At 44.1% G+C, this 27,970-nt stretch overlaps 1 protein-coding gene across 3 annotated transcripts in view; it reads right to left on the reverse strand.

Moving 5' to 3' along the window:
* CDK16 (cyclin dependent kinase 16) overlaps positions 1 to 27,596 on the reverse strand; it is an 82,171-nt gene extending 54,575 nt beyond the window's left edge. For all 3 annotated transcript variants that reach the window (XM_032209577.1, XM_032209578.1, XM_032209576.1), the window contains exon 1: positions 27,439 to 27,596. The gene's annotated coding sequence lies outside the window, so the exon portion shown is untranslated. The remainder of the gene's footprint in view (positions 1 to 27,438) is intronic.
* Positions 27,597 to 27,970: the final 374 nt, after the last annotated feature.

The following is a 27,970-nucleotide window of genomic DNA, read 5'->3' on the forward strand; positions in this document are numbered from 1 at the left end:
TAGGTTTAGCGTTAGGTTAAGGGTTAGGGTTAGGGTTAGGCTTAGGGTTAGGTTAAGGGTTAGGCTTAGGGTTAGGTTTAGGGTTAGGTTTAGATTTACGCGTTAATTTTAAGTTTACCGCTCACAGCATGCTGTTTTCGTCACGCTGTGATGACGTCACGTACGCGCTTTTGTCGAGCGCGCTTTAGTCTACCGCGGTTTTGTGGTGGAACCAACAGAAAAACCTAACCTTTGAAGGGTGTCTATGACCTGCAGGAGGTCCACCCTCTTCTGACTCGGGGATGCCCCCTGGACGAGAACGTCATCCAGGTAGCAATGCAATCTAATGAGGAAACCCCCCAAGTACGCCACCACTAGTGCCAGCACCTTGGTGAATGTCCTGGGTGCAGATGACAACCCAAAGGGCAGGGCCCTATATTGGTAATGGCGCCCCAGATAGGAGAACTGGAGGAAACGCCTATGCAGTGGGAGAATGGGGATATGGAGATAAGCCTCCGTGAGATCTATAGATGTCATGTAGTCCCCTTCCTGTATGCCCACCAATATGGACTTAAGTGAGGCCATCTTGAACTTGCAGTAAACTAAATATTGTTCAAGAGCTTCAAGTCAAGAATAGCCCTCCAACCTCCCGAAGCCTTCGGCACAAGAAACAAGTTAGAATAGAACCCCCGACCCACCTGGTCCGAGGGGACCGGCTCTACTGCGGCAATGTCAAGCAGGTGCTTAATAGCCTGACACATCCGCCTGCGCTTGTCTATGTTTTGAGCTGGGGGAAACATGCGAAAGTAGTTTCGGGGAATGGAGAGGAACTCTAGCCGAAGCCCATGTGTGACCGTGCTGAGCACCCAAGCATCTGAGGAAATCTCCGCCCAGGCTCGGAGAAGAGAGCCAGGCAACAACCAATGGGGTGGGGTCGGAGACAACCTATTTGCCCCGGTGGTAAGGGTGACCACCTCCCCCTCAAAAGGGGCGCTTACTCTGTTGTTGGAAACAGGCCCTATCCCTGTTGTAATTTCTTTCGGGTTGCCTCTCCGACCTGGGGGGAAAGTACTTGCTTTGTTGAGCCTCCTGCTCCTGAGGGCGATATGAGGGCTTGCGGTGTAGACTTCTGCTCTCCTTTTTTGCCGAAGTGGGCAGCACCTTCTTCTTATTCTTGTCCTCCACAAGGAGTGGGTCAAGGGCAGCCCCAAAGAGAGAGCCTCCAGTATAGTCAGTAGACAGCAGTTGCCACTTTGACTTGTTGTCCGCTTGCCAACCCCGGGCCAAAGAAGGCGACGAGAGGTAACGGACAACGCCATTGCCCTGGAGGCGAACTTCATGGCATTCAACGTGGCATCAGCCGAGAACTGTGCTACTGCCACTATCTTGTTTAGGTCCTGGTGAAGCCGCACATCTTTCTGGGGGGATGCGTTCCTGGATCTTCTCCATCCACAGGATAGCCTTGAAGAACAAGGCAGACGCCGCTGCCTTGATGGCCCAGGCCACTGACTGGAACGTCTTCCTCAGTGTCATCTCCGCTTTCCTCTCATCTGCCTTAAGGTTGTCAGCCACATCCTTGGCCACCAGGGTGATGCTAAAGCAACCACAGGTGGGTCCATTGTGGGTAGCTACAATGCCTGGGAGAAATATGGCTCAATATTATAAAAGCGCCTATCATTAATGCCAGGATTGGGAAAGGCAGTAGGCTTCTCCCATTGTTTCTTTACCACCTCCAGAAATAGGTGAGGGGCAGGAATCTCCTCCTTAACCGTCTTGGGTTCAGAAAACACTGGGCCTCTAGGCTTCTTTGATTCACTCCCCTCCTTGGACCCCTCTTTAGCTCCTTCCTTAGACCCTTCACCCTCCTCAACCTGAGCAGTGGCACGCTCCTTGTGCAGGAGGGATCAGAATAAATTTGGCAGAAAAAGGCCAGTGAAGCCTGGAGGATCTGGCTTGGAATCATCCTCAGACAAATCAGGGTCCCACTGGGCCTTATCCCCAGACACTGATCCATTAACTAGGGAGGGGGACACAGGACGGTTCACTGGAGCAGAGGGAGGACATGCTTGAGAGGAGTTAGGCCTGGGGGCCTTGCCCTGGTCCAATGCTAAGGACCAGGCGGCCTGCTGCTGTAGGCCAGCAGCAATGCCAAAGGAAATGGCCCTCTCAATCAGATTCTGCAACTCCCTGGCTGTGGGGCATTCCCAAGGGAGACCTGGAATGAGGAGGAGAGGCACTTAGTCTGCCCTGTTGAGCCCTTAACTTTTCTGCCCTGGAAAAGATCTTAGAAAGGGTCTTGTGCCTCCTAAGCTCATCCCTCTGTGTGGCACCTGAGGGATGAGGGGCAGCAGCCACCTTTTGAGCCCTAGCCCAGGCTGTGGGACGCTGCCTGGAAGAGGGGTCCTCCCCAGGGGAGGGTGGGGGAGAACGGGACCTTCGCGCCTCCTCCACCATTTGTCACGTGGCAATACTCATGGCCCTTCAAGCGAAGCCTCCTCAATGCGCTCTCTCTCTCTCTGCTCCACTCTTCGGCTGCAGCAAAGCAAAGAAAAGGGAAAGAGTAAAAAGTACGCCGTCTCTTTACTTCCCAGATAGCCCCAACGCCAGGGCCGAGCTTGGTGGGCTTCAGGGACTGCCACCGAGGCTTCTGCTGGTTGGAGGTTCGCCGCTCGCCTCACTGCCTCACAATGCCTTCACGCTCTTCCCAGCGCCGCTGCAGCTCGATTCCAGCCGCCGGAGCGATCACAAGCAATGTTCAGCGACGAGAGGCCGTGGGCCTGGAAATCCCGAGCCTGCAAGCCTCCTGATCGCCCAGGGACAAAAGTTGCAGCCACGTGGCTGGCGAGGCTCCAAACGGCTGCTGCAATGGTGCCTGAGCTTTCCCAGCCCTCGGAAGGCAAAGTCCCTGGAGGCCAGTAAAAGAAAGCCCCAGCCAAGCAACTTACTGGCGGAAGAAGAGAGCAATTCCAAAGGGAGACTTTGCAATTGCCAGGAGGGTCCAGTGATGGTAGAAATACAGGAGAGAAAAATAATAGGTCTCGCTTTTTGGCCAGACTGAGATAAAAACTGGACATAAAGGGTGGAGCACAGAGGTGTGGCTTCAGCTTCATCCCAGTCTCGTGGCCAAGTGGGCGTGTTAATACCATCCACTGGAGCCTCCTGTCCCTCGCTCCGGAAAATCAGCGATACTGCACATAGGTTAACTCCACATGAGATGATACCAGGGGTGGGTTTCTCGCCCCGTTCCAACCGGTTCGGTTGGAACAGGGCCGGCGGCGTGCGATGCACGCATGCGTACTAGCGTCTGTGCGATGCTCTAGCTGCTCCTGGAGGATCGCGCAGGCGCTGTATGCGTCCTGCGCATGCGTAGAAGCGCAAAACTCATCAAAACCGGGTAAGGAGCGTGGGCGGGCGGATGGGCCCTTCGCCATTCCCGGAAGTTACTTACTTCCGGGTTCGCCGACCAACCGGTTCGCAGGGACCGCCGCGAACCGGTTGAAACCCACCCCTGGATGATACGCTCAAGCACAGCTTTGGATTTAAAGGGACTCCTAACCTAAAGGGCTCCATAATAAATCATTATGATACCACTTAACAAGGATTCAGTATTCCTTTCTATCTTATTATTAGATATGAGGTAAAAGTTATCATCTGCAACAAGCTTTTGCCTGATAACAAACAAGCCAACTTTAGACAATGGCTTCTTTTACAAATCTGACTGTGGCTTAAACTACAGTTCCCAGAACTGAAAAAATAAAAACTGTAAACTCTAAAGGTAAATTCATAGTTAATTTCTTCTCTCAGCTGCTTGACCAAAAATAGGAACATAGAAAGCTGCAGCTCAACCACATAATGCTAGATTTTTACTCATGTGCGAAATAGACCTACTGTAAGTATCGTCATGAAGCTAAATAAAGAGACACAGAGAGGAGTATGCATAGTTTAATCACTGTGGAAAGCAAAATTCTGAGAATTAAACTTTTTTGCCAAGAAAATTAACTGGACATATCCATGAAGTGAATGGAAGCCAGGGTTGACTTGAAAAAGATTCTTCTTCCCTGATAGGAAACTCTGAATTTTTGTAGGCATGTTTACTCAAGACCAAGTGCTATTTTGTTCTATGGAAGATATGTCAAATCACTTGAATCATTTGTATGACTTGTATCATTTGTATCTAAGCAGGATTGTGGTCTGCCAACAGCCTGCGGAGCTGGCAGCAGAGTTGGACAGGGAGAAGGTTGGGGAAGAACAGTCCTGGAGTGTGGGGAAGGCTCGGACGAGGGCTCTGCGTCGAAGGCAGAGAGGAGGCCAGGGCCATCTGGGAGTTATGTGCTACCTCCAGAGTTGGACATCAGCGAGGCAGAGAACAGGGGAAGCCTGTTCCCAGTGTGCGCATGCACAGAGCTGCCAGAAGGCAAGAACAGTTAAAACAAAAGGGACAACTCGATAGTAAGGCTTGGAGGTGATTGGCCCCTCACATAGGACATAGAGGAGGAGTAAAGGCGCGTGAGCCTTTGCAGGAAGCAACTTTGTTCGTGCTGGCTTAATTCTGAAGCTCCGTTTTGACTCTTTGCTCTGTGTGGCCTTGCCAAGCTCACTGCCAATTAGGACTTTGGCAGTGTTTCAAGGAAAATAAAGATGGGTGCTTATCAGCCTCATCCCGAAAGACTTTGGCAGACTACTGTCGGACTCATTACGGGCTGCGAATGAACATAATTCACAGCCTTTGAAATAAAAAGAGGGTTTGTGGGACTAAGCGTGTGCTTTTTACTGTATCAGTCTAGGTCAGAACAAGCAAATGCAATTTTGTGTGACTTTGGCCACATAGCTAAAAGCTGCTGTGTTGTGCAAGCAAGATCTACGAAGAACTGTAGCTCTTTCAACCAGTTGCTGTACATGCTTAAATTAAATTAAAACACGCATACATACTGCAAGTGAACAAGTTCTAAAGAGATGCCCATGTTAATCTACTCCTGCAAACACAAAATGGTGCCTTAGGCTCATTTATTAGACTATACACATTTTTGTGAAGTGGCTTCAAATAAATGAAGCATATCCTCAATTGACTTTTGGATCTGTGCGAGAGAAACAGAGAGCGTGCATAAATGGGAGCATTTGTAACCCTCTGCAACTCTGTCAGAGGATGATTAAATAAAAGATCAAAATAATTGCACATTTACCCGAATGTAACAAGATTAAAATAATCATTCATCAAGAAGTATCCTAAACAACCCAGCACTGGCAAGCTATTTAACACATGTGCTAGAAAACTTAATTTAAACCAATTCAACATGGAAGTAAAGGTTCTGTCCACAAGGAAAGCTAAGGAAAACAGCCAGAGGTTTTGTTGTTCCAAGAGCAGTTAATGGAATTTTGTGGCCTTGATGAAGCACCAGCTGGCTGAATTGTCCTAACTTCATAGGCAGAGAGGATGCTAGAAGATCAGAAAAAGCTCACCGTTTCACATAGTGGTCAATCAGATGCCTCTCTCTTCCCCCCTCCCCCAACTTCCAAATATGTCACAAAGTCATCATATTTCTCCTTTTACTGTTCCCCAGCCAGTCAAATCCAAATTCTCCTCAACCCATAGTAGAATGCAGTCATTATAATAAGCTATCACCAAGAGGCTCATCTTCCACTACCTGGCCTAATCCTGTTTCAAAACTATCATTCTATAAATCTCTTATATACCGAATAATGATTTCATTAGATGGCCTCGGATGGGAGCCTTATAAAAAAAGGTGGATCATGCATTATGTTACCAAAGTGGTCCGTATACCTCCTTTTTTCTTAATAAGCCCAACATTTCTGTTGTTAGGTGAGACATTTGTTAAGTGAGTTTTGCCCCATTTTACAAACTTTCTTGCCACAGTTGTTAAGTGAATCACTGCAGTTGATAAGCTAATAAGTCGGTTGTTCAGTGAATCCGGCTTCTCTATTGACTTTGCTTATGAGAAGGTCGCCAAAGGTGATCTTGGGACACACCAACAGTCATAAATATGAACCAGTTGCCAAGTATTTGTATTTTGATCACATGGTCCTGGGAAAATGCAAAGGTCATATCTGAAAAACAGTCATCCCATTTTTCAGTGCCGTTGTAACTTTGAACAGTCATTAAATGACGGTTGTAAGTTGTGGTTTACATGTACCGTATTTCCTCAAAAATATGACAGGATATTTTTCTTTTGACCCCCCCCCCCTCTTTTCGAGGGGTTCCTAATTTTCCCCATATGCCTCATCTGGCCGCCAGGTCACTTCTTTCGCGGCTGAAAGGAGCGCCCCACGCATCTCGCCTGGCCGCTGGGCCACCTCTTTTGTGGACCAGCAGCACATGCGCTTAAATAGGGCTTAATTTTGGGGGTAGGGCTTAATTTTAACGCATGCACACAAAACAGTGCTGGGCCTTCTTTTTGGGGTGGGTCGTGTTTTACGGGAAACACGGTAGTTTGACCTTTCCACCAAGGAAAAGGGTTTCCATCTACCCCACGCCCACCATTACTGTGTTTACTCTTCTTCCAATTCTTTAACACACATTTAAAAGGCAGCCATGAATTTCAGTGCCATATTCCAAGTCTGGCCGTAAAGATTTTTTTCCCCCTAAAGGCATCGTGATAGTTTTTTATTTTCTATCCCTTGGTTAATCATTCCAGGAATAGAGTTTGCCTTCCCACCCTCCACCCCCACCCCCACAATTGCTACCCATCAGGTTGACATTTTCAAGTTTCTCTGCCTGCCAGCCTCTGAGTTGCTCGCATCCTTGAGCTGAAGAGGAGAAACCGAAGGGGCTAGCAAAACAGGAGATAAAGAGCCAATGGAAGCTAGGGAAAAAAGATCTGGCAACATTTTAGCTTGATATGGTACCTATGGTAATTTTTAACCCCACAATCCTATAGTTTATATAGCTAAGCCTAACTGATCTCGTGTGTGTGAGTGAGAGAGAGAGAGTGTGTGTGTGTGTGTGTGTGTGTGTGTGTGTGCATGTGAGTGTCCGTGTTAAGTGTCTGTATGTGTGTGTCTATGTGGCTTCAGCCAATTAAACAAGTGCAGGGCCCAAGCCATTCCAACTATGCAAGTAAAAGGGGGGGTAGAAAATAAATTCAAAACAGAAAAGATCAGAATAAATACTTATTTTTTTAAATCCTTCTAAATGGAGTATTTAAAAAAGCAATGTATGATTAGCAGACAATTGTTTTTAGAACTGGCACATATCCAGCTGTTGTTAACCTGAACCAAAAACAAACAAACATACAATCCCAGACAGGAAAAAAGAAGTTTCTGTTATAACATGCATTGCGTCTTGGGGTGCTGCCACCGCAGCTTTCTTCCAGATCAAGCTGCGACAACAGCTTTCAAAGCCAGCAGCACAGATAGAAAGGTACAATTGTCAAATCTTCTTCCTAGGTAAAGGAGGGGCATAGGAGCCCATCTCAGAGATTAACTCCTGGGGGGGAAAATGGTGAACGTTCAGAAAAACACCTTTATTATTTCAAAATGCACCCAAGGAATGCACTGCAGCTCTGAGGACAGTTCTGATATGAAGGCTCACTCTGGGCTTTGTATTTGATGCAAGCTTTGGGAACACCAGTTATCTTCCCACCAATCCCTCTGACACAAGGCCCGAAAATCAAACCCTTCCCAGAAAACAAATGGAAAAAGAGATTTCTATGAAAAGGACAGGAATTCGCTGGGAATGCTGGCTGGAGTCATATATGCTTTAATCTCAGCTTTTCTCAACAATAGGTGAGGTCACCGAAGTTGAAAGACAGCCTAAGGAACCAGCCTTCCCAAGTTAGTGAATTATAATCATTATATTCAGACCTAGGTGGATTTGATCATACTGTCTCCTCCACCGTGGCACTGTGGTCTATTCCTCAAATGTTGGCAAGTATAAGCAAAACAGGAAAGATATAGCCCTCTAAGCAGGAAAGCCACAACACCCAAAGTTAGCTCTCTAAATAAAAGCTGGGAAAAGACATGCTGACGTGCATTTGACAGCAGGGCTGGCCAGGCAAGGCAAGACAACTCTTACAGTCTTCCTAATTCAGCACAGCTCTCCAGCAGCCAATAAACCACCCAGCGCCCTCCCCATCTCTTAAAGGGACAGATTCAAGGCAGAAATGGGATCCTACCTCACCAAGAGGTTCAGAGCCAGAAGCCACCAACTCCATTGAGTATGCAAGGGGCTACACTCATCATTCTATTAATACTCCTGGGAATAATTTGGCCAATGAAGTGGCAGGGAAGCAAGCCTGCTGAGTCCAGGGCAAACAGCCAAGGATTGTCTCAACATAGGGAAGGCTGTAGGTGAGAGCAGGAGTGATTATTTTCAATAGGTTTTCTTGCAATCCAATCTATTAAATGGCACTTGGCTTTGGCCCAACAAAGGACTCCACAAGCATGAACTGCAGGGGACAGGCAAGACCAGATCTGACGTGGTTTAAAATAGTGGGTACACTTGGGCTGATCAGTAGAAATGTTTTTCAGACAAAGCTGTTGTATAACTCACAGACTTGCTGATTATAGTCTTATCCCACTTCTCAATCAAGAGAAATAACTTGCAAGTAAAATCCAAAGAAAGAAAGTATAGAATAGATGGTATGTGCTGAACTTCTATTCTGGCTCCTTCTATTCTGGCAGGTTGATGAAAACAGATTCTTTTTGCTAGAAGACAAGGTTAGAAAGACTAGGAGTGCTGAAAAATAATCAGAAGATGCCAAGCCATAAAGAAAATGCTCCATATCTTCATAGTCTAGCCCTGAAAACCCAACATCATAGAGCAGGGGTGTCAAACTCAAGGCCCTGGGACCGGATCTGGTCCATGGGATGCTTAGATCTGGCCACCCTGGAAACAGCAAAGGACCGGCCTGTGGTGCCTCTGCCAGCGAAAAGAGAGCTCTCTTTTCACTGGCAGAGAGTTGCAGGAGCCTGTCGCAACTGAAAATGGAGCTCAGGAGGGTTCTGGGTGGCTCTCCTGAGCTCAATTTTCTCTGGCAGAGGATTGCAGGAAGCCATCACAGCCAATAATTGAGCTCGGGAGCCTGTTTTTGCTGACAGAACGCTCAGGCCACCACAGGCGCCCCCCAACATGCAGGAAGTTGAGCCTGGCCATGCCCATCTTAGCCATACACACCCTTCCCCCTCCCCCCCGAGGTCAAATACAACCCTGATGAGGCCCTCAATGAAATCAAGTTTGACACCCCTGTTCTAGAGGCACTAAAAAGGAAATCCTGAGCACTTAATTACCCTGAACAATTTCAGAAATTACGAGACCAATGTCCAAGGATCTGTAAAACGATTTCTAAGGTATGTTAGCCCAGAGACTGTTATTTAGAAACTAGCATGTCTAAAAATCAAAGCCTAAGGCAAAGCAGAATGAATTGGAGTTGGCTCAGTTCTCAATAGTTTCCACTGAGGTTAGGTTCACAAATCATGTGGAGCCACAGTTAAGTCGTAAGTCATAGCTAATAAACCACTGCAAATCATACCAACTAATCTGAAAACTAACAATCATATTAAGACCTACTGGAAAGTGTGGATCAGGTTCTCATCTCAGACACAGTTCAAATAATATATTTTTTTTCCACTACAGACAACTGAGGCTGAGTTAAGCTCCCAACTCACTGCTCCCTTGAATGCTCTGAATTATATAAATGCAAATGAAAAGTTTTACAAAGGGAAAAAAATAAAAGAAACCAGGCAACATTTTTGTTGGTCCCTCATGCATAGCTTCTTAGCTCTACAGTGGAAGCAAGCAGGAAAAAAAAACCCAGAGAGCCATTAAATTGGTTGGGGGGGGGGGGAGAGAGATACACAAGCGAAGGCCAGGAGATTTGTAAAGGTCCTAGTGTTTCCATGTTTTCTGGGATGAGTCTGTGCTCAAAACCACTCTACCATATTCATGTTTTTTTGGACAGAACTTTAATGGGTGAGAAAATCTTACAAGCCTGAATTCCATTTGTCTCATTCTTTCGCAAGCCAGCACTAAGAATTCAAACTTCAAAGTGATTGCTTATACTTGGTCAGCATGATCAAATCTCAAGAGGATGCTGTGAACAGGTCAACAACAATAGATGCACAAACACATTCACAAACATATTAAGGCTGATTCCAGAAAGTACCTCAAGCCGAAGCATAGGACACCTAAACACGTGTGATTTGTAAAACTTGATGTATGATTTGGTGGGTACTGTGAATCAGCCAGTTATCGTTTATTTAATAAATTGTGGTTAAACACAATGAGGCTTACTATGTGTTAAGCCATTCTCTCACAGATACACACAAATGATCCCAAAGCGATATCAGAAACAAATCATGTTCATTAACACCAGCAACCTCTCTTAAGAGGAATGGTTGATTCACCAACTTTTGCTGGAGCTACCCTGTTTCCCCGAAAATAAGACCTCCACGGATGATAAGCCGAATTGGGCTTTTGAGCACATGCTCTAAAATAAGCCCTCCCCCAAAAATAAACCCTCCCTGAAAATATTGCAGCCCAGCAGCAACCATGAGGTGACTATGCTCGCCGCCTCCTGAACCTCAAAAATAATAAGACCTCCCTGAAAATAAGGCCAAGTGCTTATTTCGGGGTCAAAAGAAAATAAGACCCTGTCTTATTTTCGGGGAAACACGGTGTGTAAGTAAATGAAAGCTAGTACAGGTAGACCTCCACTTACAACAGTTCATTTAGTGACCATTCAAAGCTACGATGTCACTAAAAAAAGTGACTTATGACTGTTTCCCACATCTATAACTGTTGCAGCATCCCCGTGGTCATGTGATCAAAATTCAGATGCTTGGCATCCAAATCACATTTATGACGGTTGCAGTGTCTCAGGGTCATGTGACCCCCTTTTGCGACCTTCTGACAAGCAAAGTCAGTGGGGAAGCTGGATTCACTTAACAACCATGTTACTAACTTAACAAGTGCAGCGATTCACTTGACAAAGGTTTCAGGTTTCGTTTTATTTATAAGCCGCCCTATTCCCAACGGGACTCAGGGCGGCTCACAAACCCAAGAGGGGAAAGGTGGCAAGAAAGGTCGTAAAATGGAGCAAAATTGACTTAACACCTGTCTCGATTAGCAACAGAAATTTGGGGCTCAATTGTGGTCGTTAAGTCGAGGACTCCCTGTACTAATCTATGTAGGGTACATCTTCCCTTCATGTAGTGGTCTCAGAGCTGCATGCTCTTCACTACCACCTCCATGTCCTTGCAGAATGAATCTCTCCGACTCTCTGCAGGGCAGGACAAAAAGTTTAAAAGATTTTAAATCCCTCCCCAATACTTTTCCATCAACAGAGGCCCTCCCTAGCACGTCTCCACACGGATGGGCTTGGTTTACTAAAACCGAAGCGATGAATCAGGCTATCAACATTAGTTAACCCTTCATTCAACTCCCTGAACTTCATCCTGGATTAAGAGACCGTATAAACAATAGCTGCATCCTCTTTGAAGGGTGGAGTTCGCTATTTCATACCAAGAACTAGTTTGACTGGAGGGTGACTTCTGAAGCAGCACTAGAGAAGGTCTAATGCTGCTGATACGGAACATACTTAACACTGATGGGGGTAGGCAGTGAGGACCACTAAGAACAGGAAGATGACACAAAGGGGTTTTAAGATGCATCATGCCTTAAGATGCGTCATGGATAAAATTTTCCATTTTTTTTTCCTGGAGGGGTGTTCATTATGTAGAGCCTATCTTAGAGTTTATACTGCAATATGTCTGTATTTTTATCTCCCCTTCCTCTTAAAACTACAGAAAATCACACAATGATCTTCGGCTACCCAAAAAAATCCAGGGACTTCAAATAAAGAGAGACCTGATGGTTGCGTATGGCTCTGGTGCTACAAACTGCCCATCTCCATCCCTGAAGATCATACTTCTATTTCTACAAGCTTGTTAGTAAATCCGCTCTCACGACTTCTAGTACAGACACTTTTTTTCAAAACTGACAATTGAGGGAATTGTTGGCATTCTCCCTACGGGATATACATCTGGGTCCCAGGACCTCTAACTGCTAATTACGAATGAGAGGGAACAAACGTTGTCAATGATTCCATTCAAGGGATGGATTTTTTTTTTAACCCCCAAGCCCACATAAAGCTAGACAATGAAAAATGAACAAATAGTTTAAGCCTTATTAAGCTTTCACCTTATCCAAATAGAGATTTGGGAATTCCATTACAGAATTTGAGACCAATGATACATTTGGGGAAAAGCAACATCCAGACATATAATACAAGGGTCTCCAACCCCACCCCACCCCTGTTCATGGAATGGCGCCAGTTTATGGCACACCAGAACCCAGGCCGCACAAACAAGTGAAGTCCCATCCTTGGGGAAGGCAGCATATGAAACCACACCCCCTCCGGCCCATGGAAAAACCTCTCTCCGTGGAACTGCGGTCCACCTCTCCACTCCAGACCATAGGAAATTAAAAGAGGAAACATTTAAAAGCCAGAGAGGTTTCTCTTCCACATCGAAGAAGAGCCAGGCTGGGTTTTTTTTAGACTCAGTTGCAGACTGTCTGGCGAACAGAGAAACAGCTTACCTATTGGACAATGCAGACCTTCAAAAAAAAAAGCACCATTCTCTCTCTGTGTCACATCAAGATACAGTCTAAGGCAGGTACGGGGAGGGGAGGGGCAGGGGGACTCCTAGCTCACCTCCGAGGCCTATTATTGCCAGCCCAAAGTTTGCTTCTAAAACGGAGTTATCGGGAGTGACATGACCCCGTGAATGTACAGCATCTTAAGTTGCACATGAGGATGGACGTCTGTGGTGCCCTAACATGTTTCTGTCTTGATTTGCACCCACTTACCCAGAGATCCAAAGCAAAAGCATTCACAAAGGAGGACTTGGCCAAACAAGCCATGGTTGCTTTGTTCAAGACTTAGTGACTCTGACTTGTTTAGCAAACAGTAGCTAACGTGAATCAAAAATTAATGCAGGGGCTGGCAATCTCTCAGCAGCTTAAGAGTTCACTTTTTGTTTTAACTTCGAGGAGGCACCTGAAGGCAACGGTGGATGAGTCAGTAACGTTTTGACAGCAACGAAGTGGGCAGGACTCAAGATTTCCAATTGAGAACATGATTTGGCTGCTGCAAATTTTTATTTTCTTAATAAAGAAAAATTGTATTGGCTATCCCGTATTCCCTTTCACTGAGCATGAGGGAACAGACAAGACATTCTCCTACTTAGAAAGAACAAGAAATGGTCTCCATCTGGAGGAAATGGCCTGAATTCACTGCTGGAAGTTCAAACAACTAGAATCCACAGCAATAAACATATTGCTCACCCAATTAAACTGAACAACAGCATTTCTGGACTGTAGGCCAAGCCTGTTGCTTTAGGCTCATTTATAAAAGTAGAGGCAGTCTACAGAATCCAGATGGTGATAGTCCTATCGATTTTCAAGCATGAGCTGGGCTTGCAAAGTAATATTCAATGAGTAAAATCCATGTTATCACTATGCTGCTCCTTGATAAACCACTGTTTGTTGAATAAACTGGCTGTGTTCACACAGCACACTACATCATAACAAAATTAACGTGCCATATGCTAAATAATAATACATAATAAATTAACGGCGTTATGGCTTATCAAGACACATGTATTCCAGCAGAGACATTCAAGCAGAGCTAACACATACCTTGGCCTGTGCCTGGTGGTAGATCCAACCAAATCTTGCCCAAGCTATCCACTCATATCAATGCAACCAAAGCATTACTCCAAAGAGCCAAGGCTGCATTACCTGAGGGGCCCCTGGCTGCATCCTAAAACAACTTGCTGATAAAAGATAATCTCATCCAAGGCAGCACTGGAACTTATCTCAGGACTGCATGTCCCTAGAAAGGAATCGTGATAGAAACCACAACCCTGAACTCCACGAGGATAGGTTTAATGAAGGTTAAGCCCATCCTTGTGGAGATGGAAAGCTACCCATCCCAGCAGGAAAATTCCTCCACCAACCCTCATCAACCCAGACAAAAGGAACCAGCAGAAGTTGGGAATTGACTTCTATTTTTAGTTTTTCCTGTAAATTCAATTGCTTTTTTTCCCCAATCAAGGCCAGTCTATTGAGTTGAACAGGTCAGCAAGATTCAGTACATTGTTATTTAAAACAGATAATGCCAAGGATTTAAATTATGACAACCTTACTTTTAAAGATGCAGATTTTAAGCTCTTCCATGGACAACAGGGAAAACAATTACTGAAGACTGGAAAACTCAAATTCAGCTCAATGTTTGCAAGATTTTTGGGGGAGGTGTTGTCCCAAGGCTGCCAAAGGATTTGTTTGGATCTAGCAACTACTATCCTTATCTATTCCCCATATGACTTTGATGTTTCATCCAAATTGCTGTTTTCCCTTCATCACATCTGTTCTCAACAATCACTAAAGTGGAAGGGTGGAACCGTCTCTCTGTACCAGGCTCCAAAAGAATGAAAATGCCAAGGAGCTGAACCAGGACATTTCAGATGGGAGCATGATATACCATAACAGGCGGTAATAATTCAGGGAATAAGCTTATTTATGGGTAAACCCACACACGGCATTAAGCCAACGCTGGAAAAGGGATTTGGTTTCCTTTTCTTGAATCTATCCTTTATGGTTTCTAAACTATGGTTTATGGTTCAGAAGCATGGGGTACAAACTCAGCCAACTGCACTTTATTCAAGGAACCACAATTGAAGCAAACACGTCTTAGGTTCCTGAATGCTGCCAGAAATCAAAAGGGAGTTAAGGCAAAAATGTCAGGATGCTTCTATCAAAGCAATTTCATTTAATCTTTAGCTTCCCCTAAGCAAGACTTGGTTTATAACGGGCTTATAAAATCCATAAAAACCACCAGTGTGGAACCAAAAGAAGCTGTCTTTAAACCAATTATCATTGTTTTTCAGCCCCCAAAAGATAAAAACATGAGGAATGCCACATGTTTCGTGAGCATCTCAGAAAAGACAGGACGTGATATAAACGTATACTAGCAAATTGTTGATAAATAGACAGCACCAAGGACTGGACTGTCCACACTCTTCTGCAATCCATTTTTTTTTACTGAGGTGTGACAGAAAGAGCTATTGAGAAGTAAAGGTTAGCAGAGAAGGAAAGGAGTGAGCTATTCCTTCTTCGTCAGCCTCCTCACTTGCCTGGAGAAAAGTAATGGTTGCCTGGGACTATCAGACAAACTTAGCTGGCAATGTTTGTTTTGTTCAAACTGACAGGATCTGGAAGGATGGGGAGGGGAACCCTTTCAGAGATTATCTTCAGTTGCATTTGGAATGTGGCATCAGCCAAGACCCTGCGGCAAAGGTGGAGGTGTGGCGATTGTCATCTAGGAATCTCATGGCTTTCATGGTCCCTGTACCACAGATCACCAGATGTGAGACCCTGTTCATTAAGTTGGGCTCATGGGATCAGTTGGGATTGTTGCTACTGAACTAACCTCCCTCCTGTACAGCAACCTCCCTGCCAGAGCTCCTTGACTCCATTTCTAGAGTCCCCAAGACCTGAGGAATTTCAATCTGTCTTCTGTAGGAGTGGGGTATGAGGTGGCTCAGAAGATCGTGACAACCATGACATTTATGGGCCTATTCCACATCATTCAGAGCCCGACATGAGAGATTGGTTACGCACCTGGTCAGGTCTTCCTGTTGGAACAGTGGCTATGTGATCTGAGATGGGGAGAGCTCTTGATGTTCTCCTTGTTGTGGTCAGATCACACCCTGATTGCCCTGGGGTTCTCTAATGCCACTATCCACTACAAGGAAGCTGGACCATTAGATTGGTCTGTGCCCAACAACTAATAGGCTTCAGAGGGAACAAGGGCTGTTCTTGCTGATCTACTGCATGGCCCATCAAAATCTTGGTCACTGTTTGGAATAAGGGGCTGGCTGAGCCTTTGGATTTCATTGTGTCCATGCAACCTCTTTCCCCTCAGGGATCCCATTACTCCCCATGGTTAATGGAGGAATTGAGGGAGTTAAACAAGAGATGTCGAGAGTATCACTGGTATTAACAAGAGCTGAACACAACTAAACATAGGTTTGAGTACTGTGTGGCGGTAAGGGTGACATCAGTATTTCTCCATCTTTTCTGCACCCATTTTTAGATGACATGAGCCCTTTTTGGGAGGGGCCCGGAGAACCTCTTACAGGAACATGCAAAGGAATTTGATAAAGTTGCTTGGATTCACTTGGAGTTGGATTCTGGTCTTGTAGCAGATCCACAGGAGATGCCTTGGAAGAAGTCTTGGTTAGTTATTTGGGAACAGTTTGAGCCTGAGGAGGTGGACAAGGGCTTTAGGACTATGAGTTCAGCCACCGTTTTTTTAGATCCATGCATCTCCTAGCTTGATAAAGTGGCCCAGGGAGTGACACATGAGTTGGTTCTAGCAAAAGTTACATTCTTTGAATTAGGGAATTGTTCCATTACCTCTTAAGGAGAAGTTTGGTTTGCCTCCTCCTCAAGAAGACATCACTGGGCTCCATATTCTGGATAATTTTCATCCAGCATGTAACCTCCCCCTTTGTGAGAAAGTGGTTGAAGCTGTGGTTGTAAAACAACTTCAGCAGACTTTGGAAGAAGTGAATTATTTTAATTTCCTATAGTATGGCTTGGATTCAGATCCAGGTATGGAACAAGCACTGGTCACACTGTTGGATGACTTCTACTGAGGGTGGGATGGGATTTATGCATTCATCCTTGACTTACTTGACCTCTCTGTAGCTTTTGTTACCTGTCAGCCCTCTCATGTAAATCAAAGAGGAAGCATTTCCCTTCCTCATTTCAGAGATATTTCTTTACCAGATCCCCAGTGTCTTCAACATAGCAGAGCTTCTAATGGTACTGGAAAAGTTCTTAAAAATTCAGGGAGGTATGGTATTCAGAGATGTATCTGCCTCGAAAATAGCCTATGTATAGAGCACTGTCAAACAGGAATTGACCAGAGGAAATGTTTTATGGTATAATACAAAATCATAAAATGCTTTACAATATCTTTTTTGTCAGAAAACTTTTTATAAAATTTATGAAATTTCAATCCTATGGGAACCACAAGTTCTGGATGTGTACGTTAGCCCATTTGAGGTACCATAAGACAGGGTCTTTTTTTTTTTTGACCCCCGAAATAAGTGCTTGGCCTTATTTTCGGGGAGGTCTTATTATTTTTGAGGTGCAGGAGGCGGTGAGCACGTTCACCACATGGCTGCTGCTGTGTGGCAATATTTTTGGGGGGAGGAAGGCTTATTTTTGGGGGAGGGCTTATTTTAGCACATGCGCTCAAAAGCCCAATTGGACTTATTATTCAGGAAGGTCTTATTTTCAGGAAAACCGGGTAGTTTGGTTGAAAACATTTTGCCTTAAATGACATATCATTTTATCCAGTTAAACATTACAAATATAAGAATTCTAGTAGTACAGATATATCTTGACCATCATCTGAACAACAGATTAGGCAACTGCCAAATATTAAATATTATTGACATTAAAAAGAAGTAAAAGGATGAACATGCCAATGTATTGTAGCACACTCCTATCAGAAACGTTAAGTTATAATGTAGTTTGTTGAGCTTCGGCTTATGCACTCAATTATGTGAACTCAGTTATTTAACCATGTTTAAACAAACTATGACTAAGTACAACGATACACCCAGTCAACAAGTCAACACTATATCTGTTGGTCTAAAGAAAACAGTTAAGCGATGCCATAAAAAAGCCTACGCATTACCTATTGATTCATGTCTTCTTTTTTAAAGGCTTTTTATAAGCATGTCCAAATGAGAACCTATTCTCATAGTAAATACTAAAACACCCTTTCTAAATACCACAACAACATACACCACTCTCACCCTTTACGTAAGACAACTATAATCTTTGATTAATCTTTTCTGTATCTTCAGTAACCAGCTATTAGCCACATCCTATAAGCAGTTTGGGCTTAACCATTTCTACTTGGCTATAGCTGAATATGTTGAAATATGGCTACTTAGGATAAGCCAGACATCAGTCTTCACAATATGCCTCCACCAAAGAACTACTTCCTTACAGGTCAGTTACATTTCAAGAATATGTACCATATTTTTCAGAGTATAAGAAACAAAAAAAAGGCTGAAAATCTGGGTGCGTCTTATACACTGAATATAGCATTTTTGCCTCCCGAAGCCCCGCCCCTTCACCAAAATGGCTGTCCATATCCTTATGGGGACTTTCAGAGAGCTCGTGGGGGGTGGGGAGGGCAGAAATGTCCGGAAGACCGGCCCACCATAGAGAGCACTACTAGAGCAGCCGATGCTGGAAGACTCAGCAGCCGAGTTTTGGAGTTTCGAAGTTATGCTCGGACCGTGGCGGCGGCGGTGCCCTGGGAGAGTTGCACAAGGGCTTGGTGAGGCTGGGAGCGGAACAGGCGCTTGTTCAACCCCCCTCTCCAGCTGGGCAGAGCTCCATGCACTGACCTAGGAATATCCCGAATGTGCCAAGCCATGGGAGCTGGGGGGCAGGCAGAGCGCCACATGGCTTGGCACCTTAGTGATACCCCCTAGGTCAGTGAATGGTGATCTGCCCAGCTGGATAGGGGATTTGCCAGGCAGCTGCTCGTGAGCGTGGATACCTCATGGCTGCTTCGCCCCTGAGGCTGTGCCCGGCTTTTTGGGAATCCGCTCGCAAGGGAGCAGCCGCCCAGCAACCCCAAAACAATAAGCCCTCCCTGATAATAAGCCCAAGGCCATATTTCGTGGGGCAAAAGAAAATAAGACCCTGTCATATTTTCAGGGAAACACAGTACCTACCTATCCAACTACTCTCTCTCCCTACCTACCTACTGTATTTCTCTCCCTACTGTATTTCTCTCCCTCTCTATCCCTCTACCTACCTACCTACTTTTTTTTTAATTTGCCTCTTCAAAACCTTTCTGTGTCTTATAATCCGGTGCGTCTTATACTCTGGAAAATGCGGTAGTTTGGAGAAAACTGGCAAAACAACTTTCTTTGAGTCAATATTTAATAACAGTAAATATAATGGGGCATTGTTTTCATTTTGCCCACACAGCCTGAGCAAGAAAGGGACAAAAAGCAAGCTGGAATAAATGCCTAGCCAAGTCCTCTCCTTCCACCTCTATTCTGGCTGCCTGACAGACCCAAGATAGCCAAGTGATAATCACAGGCCTTCGCAGGGTCTACTAAGTGCTCAAATTGTGTCCAGGGATGGGGGTTTTTTTTTTGTGGCAACAAGAAAAAATAGCCTTCTATTTTATTCCACTAAGCATACACATACAGCGGGGGTCCCCAATCCCTGAGCTGAAGACCCTCTGGGCACCAGGCCACCAAAGTGGCGGGCAAGCACACAAAGATTCATTTGTGCAGTGCGGGATTTAGGTTGTGCCCCCCCCCCCAAAAAAAACCACCACCATCCTCACTATCAAAACGGCCAAAACCGCTGACGGTCCGCAGAACCAAAAAGGTTGGGGACCCTTAATGTACAGTAGATATCCAACTCCCAACTCATATATAACCAACATGCACTCCCCAATGTACCAGTAACACATGAAAAAAGTTGGTTCATGGATGCACTTACTGCATTACTGCCTCATGCCAACTCCCAAAGGACAATGGACAGCAGCCAAAATTCCTCTTCAGAAACTCTTTGACTTGAGCTAGATTATGCAGTGTTTCTAATGTAGGGTTAGGGCTAGGGCTATTCTTTGGAGGATCTGGGGCACAGATCTAACAGTTGTCCGAAACTCATCTTCATCCAGGATTTTGAAACAGCTACAGAAGGCGTTCATGCACTCCCAAGAGCAATTGCAGCTGCTTTAAGGAGCTGCAAACAGGTGCCATGTTTGTGTTATATGCACCTCACACCACCTTTTGTGTTTAAATCAGAAAGGCAGCACTGCACTCTTAATGAGAAAATCCAGAGTGCCTGGAGGGTGTAATGCTGGCTCTGCTTGACGTTTAAGGAAATGTATAAGGAAGATTTGTTTCATTTTGTTATTTAAATGACTTATATAACCACCCATCTCATAGCAGAGGCTCTGGGCGGAGTACAAAGGTTAAAATCAACACAACATATAATCTATGATGATGAGAAGAGGGCTACTCCTGTAATGATAATTATAAGATTTTACAGAACTGTAGCTGTTTTGTGCTTTGTACAGTGCGAAGTTCTTTGCTTTGACAGGATTTCCAAAAAAATAATAATCTAACAGAGCTGTCATTTGGGGCCCAAACAGTCAAGAGCTGTACAAAAAGACAAGCAATCGGAATTCATAGCAAAGTTCTTATCATCAGAGAAAAAGCTTGGCCTGTTGTTGTTTTTAAAGGGTCATAATTCTGATCTTTAGCAGAAATTTATGCCAAGAAAGGCTGAGCCCTATACCTATTATGGAAATTAGGAAGAGATGAAAAAGTTGCTTATTTAGCATAATTTATTATTTTACCCAAGATGAGGGTCAACAAAGTACAAAAGGGAATTAAAGTGCCTACAGAGACCCATCTTTCCCTTCCAAGTGTTTGCAGTGTTACTCAAGCATTGTTGAAGTCTACCTTCACAAGGCAGAAGAAAGAAGAACTAAATCATTTTTTTATATTCAAGGGGAAAACATGGAGGGTGGGGATGAATAAAAACTGAAAGGGCAGGACGAGGATCCAATGCTCCGAGACCGCAGCCGATACTTTTGCCACTGGGTGGTCTAATCGAACCCAAACCGTCCCGCAGAGACGGTGAACAGGAAGAATATGTCTTGCTGACCTCAGGAACATCGCAAGTCCCTGATCGATGCAAGAGAAGTTCTTCAATCCGGCGACAAAAAATCCAGCTAAGGCTGATGAAGTCGGGGCAGCTCCAAAACAGAAGGATACAGAAAGAGAAAGTGTTTCCAGCTGGTGAGGAACTTTTACCATTTTAAAAAGAGACTGCCTATAAAAAACTTAAAATTAATTTAAATTGGAGAACAGAAGAAATAAGCGTCGGAATTAAATTTGGAATGGTTTTGCACAGTGGGTTATCTTACTTTTTAAATGCTATCTTCATGGATGGAATTTATGCAAGCCTTTTAAAACGAATGGATTAAGTTTTCTTCTTCTATTTTCTTTTCTTTTATTATTCTCTGTAGCCTGTGGACTAAAATTTTCCTCTTTCATTACTGTGGGTGTTCTCCTAACTCATTCAAAAATCGGACTTTTTTTTTAACTTGAAATACAAAAAAGATACAAAAAGAAACAAGGAAAATTGTAACAATAACACTGCTACTCGGATGCTGGAAGGTTTGTGTATTGGAAACGAAACAGTCTTATTTTTCTCACTGATTATTTTGGCTTGGCACTACAAGGTCTCACTGCTTGGTTATAGAGAGTGATAAGAAGGAAAGCATACAGATGTCCCTTTGAAGTATATCTTTAACCAGAGAAAAGTAAAAACAAAACATTATTGTCAATCTATGCTTAATTTTATTAATCTTCCAAGCTAGAGCACTGTGTTTGGAAGCTGGAGATAATGGCACAATTTCAACAGCAGAAAGAAACCTTAAGTCTGCAAAAGATATTCTCAGAAATACAGAAATTATCAAATACATATGAGAAGATAGAGAAGAAGCTGGAAGATTTAAAGCATCTAATAGCAAAATATGATGAAGAAGTTGAGGATGTTTATCAAGTGGAAAACGTGGTGGTTAAAACCCAAAAAATTGAAGTGGAAAATGAATATAAAGAAATTAGATTTGCTGATATTTATGGTGATTGGTTTGTCTCTGAAAATGGAAAGAGTGGAATACTGAAAAAGGAATTAAATGGAGGGGAAATTTACCCCAGATGGCAAGATACAAAAGAAGAAAAAACAAAAGAATATATGGATTTAAAGAGAGAAATTTTATTAGCAATATCATTGATAACACTAGCTGATTAAGGAAACAGAAGAAGGGCATCGAGATTACATGAGAGATTTTATAAGCAAGGAGTTGCTAAGAGGAGTCCATACAAAGTTGATTAAGGAGATGATTCGAGGACTGACACCACAAATGGCGGAAGATATGAGACTGTTTTGTTATTGGAAAGATACAGGTTGATAGATGGAAGAGTATAATTTAAAACTAGTTAAAGTTAGTGAAATTTAGTGGCACTAGATATAGTTAAATAACTGATGTTACTAATGTATACAATGTGTAGTGTCATGATGAGTAATAATTGGATACGAATATTGAATGGTACCCATGAAAGGAAGATTAGAAATCCCTTTGGATTATATATAAAGGTTAATAAAAAAAAGAACTAAGTTAGATACAGAAAGTTTTGATTATTAGAGGGAAAATGTTATGATACAGGATATAGTTAAATAAAGGAGGGATAAGGATAACAATGTATATATAGATATGGGTATAACATAAGGAAACTGGATGCAAATTGTAAACAATGATTTGGAAAGGAGGATTAGAAAATTTTGTTATTAAATATTATGGATGTTTAGCTAGAATAGGACACAAGGATTTGGTGTTAATGGAGGGTTTTAGAAATATTAAATGAAAGGCCAGTATGTGGTTATGTATTAAATCTTGGTATATTTTATGATGAAGGACGTTTAAACAATTATAGTCAAATGAAAATGGAGATATGATGATGGTAACATGTATAAATATCTGAGTTAAAATACTTGTGTTAATATGAATTATGTTTGTTGACTGTGGAAGAGATGCACGAAAGTCTTTTTGTAACCAAACTGATACACTTTCTACAGCATGTAAAGAAGGATACGCTGTGTCTGTTTTGAAAATTAAAAATAAAATAGAAGAATTTTATTTAAAAAACTGAAAGGGCAGGAATCCTAAGGAATCCTAAAATACTTCTAAAAGTGTAATCAAATCCACAAAAAGCAAAACAAGGTAAATGAATTTGGGTGTACCCCAAAGGGGGAAAATGTATACTTCAATATTTAAATCCCATTACATAAATCAAAGGACACTCCTAAACACATTTAACCTTAAATAAATCTTAATAATTCAAAGAAGACTTTTTCCCGATACAGATATATAAAAACTGCAGCCTGTCATATTTGCAGGACAATTAAGGAACAGTGATAGACTTTTTAAGATTTTGTTCAGCAGTTAAGAACATGGGAGTTTAGAGGTTTAGAGGTTTATTAACATTTATAGGCCGCCCTTTTCCCTGAGGGGACTCAGGGCGGCTTACATAAGATCAGGGGAGGGAAATACAAACAGTGACGTAGACAAACATAGAGTAAAAATAATGAGCAACATTCATTCATCATTCGGGAGGGGCGCTTATCTTTGTCCCCAGGCCTGACGGGCTAGCCAGGTCTTAAGGGCTATGCGGAAGGCCTGGACGGTGGTGAGAGTACGAATCTCCACGGGGAGTTCGTTCCAAAGGGTCGGAGCTACTACTGAAAAGGCTCTCCTCCTTGTAGTTGCCAGCCGACACTGGCTGGCAGATGGAATACGGAGGAGGCCCAATCTGTGAGATCTAATTGGTCGCAGGGAGGTAATTGGCAGAAGGCGGTCTCTCAAGTACGCAGATCCACTACCATGAAGGGCTTTATGGGTGACTAGTAGCACTTTGAAGCGCACCCGGAGATCGACAGGTAGCCAGCGCAGCTCGCGGAGGATAGGTGTTATGTGGGTGAACCGAGGTGCACCCACGATCACTCGCGCGGCCGCGTTCTGGACTAGCTGAAGTCGCCGGATGCTCTTCAAGGGCAGCCCCATGTAGAGCACATTGCAGTATTCCAGCCTAGAGGTCACAAGGGCCCGAGTGACTGTTGTGAGAGCCTCCCGATTCAGGTAGGGTCGCAACTGGCGCACCAGGCGAACCTGGGCAAATGCCCCCCTGGTCACAGCCGTCAGGTGGTGGTCAAAGGACAGCTGTGGATCCAGGAGGACTCCCAAGTTGCGAACCCTCTCTGAGGGGTGTAGAATTTGACCCCCCAGCCTGAGTGATGGAATATTGGTCGAATCTTTGGGAGGGAAGCACAACAGCCACTCGGTCTTTTCCGGGTTGAGTACAAGCTTGTTAGCCCTCATCCAGTCCATAACGGCCTCGAGGCCTCGGTTCATCACGTCCGCCGCTTCATTGAGTTGGCACGGGGCGGACAGATACAACTGGGTATCGTCCGCATATTGATGGTATCTTATCCCGTGCCTACGGATGATCTCTCCCAGCGGTTTCATGTAGATGTTAAATAGTAGGGGGGATAAGACCGAACCCTGAGGCACCCCATATGTTAGGGGCCTAGGGGTCGATCTCTGCCCCCCCACTAACACCGACTGCGACCTGTCCGAGAGGTAGGAGGAGAACCACCGCAGCACGGTGCCTCCCACTCCCACCTCCCGCAGTCGTCGCAGAAGGATACCATGGTCGATGGTATCGAAAGCCGCTGAGAGGTCAAGAAGAACCAGGATGGAGGGATGTCCTCCATCTCTGGCTCTCCAAAGATCATCGGTCAATGCGACCAAAGCGGTTTCTGTGCTGTAACCGGGTCTGAAGCCTGACTGGAAGGGGTCAAGTTAAGCCTTGAGGGAAGAAAATGTGTCTTTAAGTTTTATTAGCATGGAGGATGACATGTAGATATAACACCGGCTTAAACCAAGTGTCAACTCATAAAGTTGCCATGGTGCCAAGTTTAAAATCCATACATTAGGTAGCGCAGCCGTGGGAAAATGGCAGTATCCCATCAACTGTTCCTCATCTGAATGCAGGAGAAATTGTCCCCATAGGTACTGGAGGGATAAAACATAAATACCATCACAACCAATGAAGAATGATAAGACAGAACAACTACAAGCATTGGATTGAACAGTGGAGATGGTCATGAGACCCCAGAATCAAAGATGGTCCATCAATACAGTCTATGCAGATTTAATCAGAAATAAGGCCTACTGGACTCAATAAGACTTGCTCCCCAGACAGGTTATTCAGTGAAAGAATAACAAGGAAATCAAAAAATCTGAATGCAATAGTATAATGTTTTCCATTCTCTTGTGTTTTTTTATTTCATGCATTCAAAACATTCCAAGTTGGCTCATTTACCTGCATCTAGTACAGCTCCTTTACCTTGTGGACATCTTGTCACAGTGTGCTGGGATCTGCCTTGCATGGGTAACTAAAGTAGTTAAAGAGTGACAATCTGGTACCATTTTGAATTACAGCTCTCCTGATTCCTAAACATAAGCTGTATTGGTTAGAACATACTATTGAAAATATCTGGAGCGCTGTATTGCAACTCTAAGAAATAACTGATGGCTACATTCCGATACTGTTTAGAGTTTATTCAATAACAAGCCACATTGAAGGGTAACTAAAACCCACAGACCAGTAAAAGCCATTAAACAAAAAGAAAGTTATTAACTTAGAGTCTAAGTAAAGGAGTCCTAAAATATTAAAAAGCGGGAAAGAAAGGTTTCATTGCAACCAAGCCTTCCCAAGTCCCTTGTCTTCCAAAAACTGACTGAGCAGCTAAGATGTCAATGCAGTTCTCTCTGCAGTTCCCTGGGACCTGGCCCAAATGCCAAGCCCACTGAGTGCCAAAAACCAATCATCCATGCTTCAGTTGGCAGGGAAAGAAATAAGTTGGAAGGGGAAAGCCAGCTCAACACAGAACTAAGTACCCACAAATTCTGTAGCACCCTAATGAGCACGCCAGACAGACAGAAACATTTTCCTCAAAGGTTCAGGAGCCAAATGAGGACAAGCTAACTAAGAAAGACAAGGCAGCAGCTAAGTTGTCAGGTCCAACAAAATAAACAGTAAAACAGGTTGACAAGAAGGAAATCTGGCCTTCTAATAAATTCTGGGTTACTTACAGGGAACAAACCTAGAAAGATCCAGCTAGGCCCACTCCCTTTTTTCAGGCTTCTGCACCAAATGTCTCCAGGGGTAATCTGGACAGCAGCTGCCCCAAAGCCATTCCCTTCAGAACAACCCTGATCCATGCCAACCTTCCAGCATCGTCATAAGAACCATTTACTTACCCACACATTATTAGTTGCAGACGCAGCGCTGCATGAAGAGAGGAGATGGAAGCGCCCCCCCCCATTACATCATCAGACCTGTGAGGCAGCAGGTGATAGCATCAGGTCTGGAGGTGGGAAGTGAGAAAATGAACCCCCTTCCAGCCTGACCAAGAACAGCTGGAATTCCAGAACAGACATCAGCTCAAATCAGTTTGTCCTCCTTTGGAATTCAATTTCTTCTGTCTTTTTCCTAGCCAGAAAGAATGCTGATCCCCATTACATTCTTTCCACAGACATTTCTGCACATGGTCTCCGGGGGAGAAGGAAAGGAAAAGCACACAATCCTTTTCCATGTATAAAAGTGTAAAGGGAGAGAGGGGAGGGAACGACTCCGTAATTCTCTAGGGAAGACATACATCCAGTTCTAACCATCTCTCCAATATTGTGAAAAGACAATCTATATGATACAACCGATGAAATGCAGCTTAACCATTTAGAAAGAATTACTCAAAAGACCAGAAGATGCCTCCAAGACAGAGTAATTAAGGTATATGTATCCGTGATCATGATTAGAGAGAGAAAAAGGCAATTTGAGAAGTCAACCTGAACATAAAGCAAAGAACAAGAGGATGTCCCTAAAAAAGGAGGAGTGAAAGATTCACTCAGCAAGTTGAAACACCTCTTAGAAAAGGACATCTAACCCTGAATCATCCAGTCACAGAATAAATATTAAATATCTGGACTGAATCTCAAAAAGGCCAAAGACAATGAAAAACTTGAACAAAACAGAAGGCGGTGATAGTAATGGGGAATCTTTAGGGCCTGGCAGTTAATTGGGAGAAGTAGAGGGGGAGTTAATAATACAGATGGGACATAAAGTGGTGAAGACTCAAGATCCATTAAATCCAATCCTACTTTTCCTAATTTCAGCCCTAAGGTATGCAGGATACACCAGGCTTCAAACCTTAACTGAAGGGGTGGATCCCAGGGACTTTGTAGAAAGAACATGAAACCAGGGAAGGAAGATTAAGAAGGAAGTCTGGTCCTCTAATATCCTGAACTAAAACAGCTTGCCTTTGGGCCAAAGGAGCAGGATCTGATTCATGCAGCTCTATTGAGGAAGAGTTTAGAAATAGACTGGTGATAAATATGGAATAGAAACAGCTGAAAAACAGATCAACGTAGAGTCATCGACCCTACTTTTCCAATGAAAGAGAAAGAAAAGACAGCAAATATTTGGAACGGGAATTCAGTAATTCATAAAGCACAGTGTTAGGAGATTGGGAGTGTTTAGGCCAGTAAAGAATTAAAGAAAGGTCAACTAGACCGCTTTGCACGATCAGATCTGTTGTATGAAAATGGGCGATCCAACCTAAAAGCTGGGAGAAAAATCCCTTTGGGGGGGGAGGAGGATTCGGAACAAGGGATCAAAGGTCCTGCTGGATTCCACGACCCCCTCCCCCTCCCCCCCGCAGAAATCTCTCCTCGGTAAAGAACTGTCTCTTACCTTGGCGGCGGTTACTGCTATTGCGAGTCCCAGTAATCCTCGGCCATGGCCGCCAGCATGGGCCGCCTCGGAACTCGGCACCCCTCAACCACCCATGGTCACCCCCCAAGCCCGGGTCTGCTCGACTCCTCCCTCCCAGCTCCGAAGAACCACCCCCAACTCAGCCGCCTCCCACCCTACGACTGACCAACGCCAACCCCCTGGCTGGGCTTAACTCTCCCCACCCCTTTGGAGCGTACCATTCCCTGTTAACATGGGTAAAACCACCAGAGAAGCTGGAGGCCTTACACAATTCATGTTACCCCACACTTAAAGAAGGGAAGGGAAGAAACGGAACCGACACTTCAGTCATTTCCAGAAATAGAGAGTTTTACGAATCTGTGCCGGAACAATAAAGTATCTCCCCCACTTTCATTTCATGTGGTAGAATCCCAGCCTTCTTATTTTCCCGAGATGGGGGGGGGGATCTCCCCTTAATAAAAACATCGATATTTTCTTCTGTATTTTGATGAAACTCTTTAACTTTCTGCAA

Source organism: Thamnophis elegans, chromosome 2, assembly GCF_009769535.1.
Source record: "Thamnophis elegans isolate rThaEle1 chromosome 2, rThaEle1.pri, whole genome shotgun sequence".
NCBI classification, from domain to species: domain Eukaryota; kingdom Metazoa; phylum Chordata; class Lepidosauria; order Squamata; family Colubridae; genus Thamnophis; species Thamnophis elegans.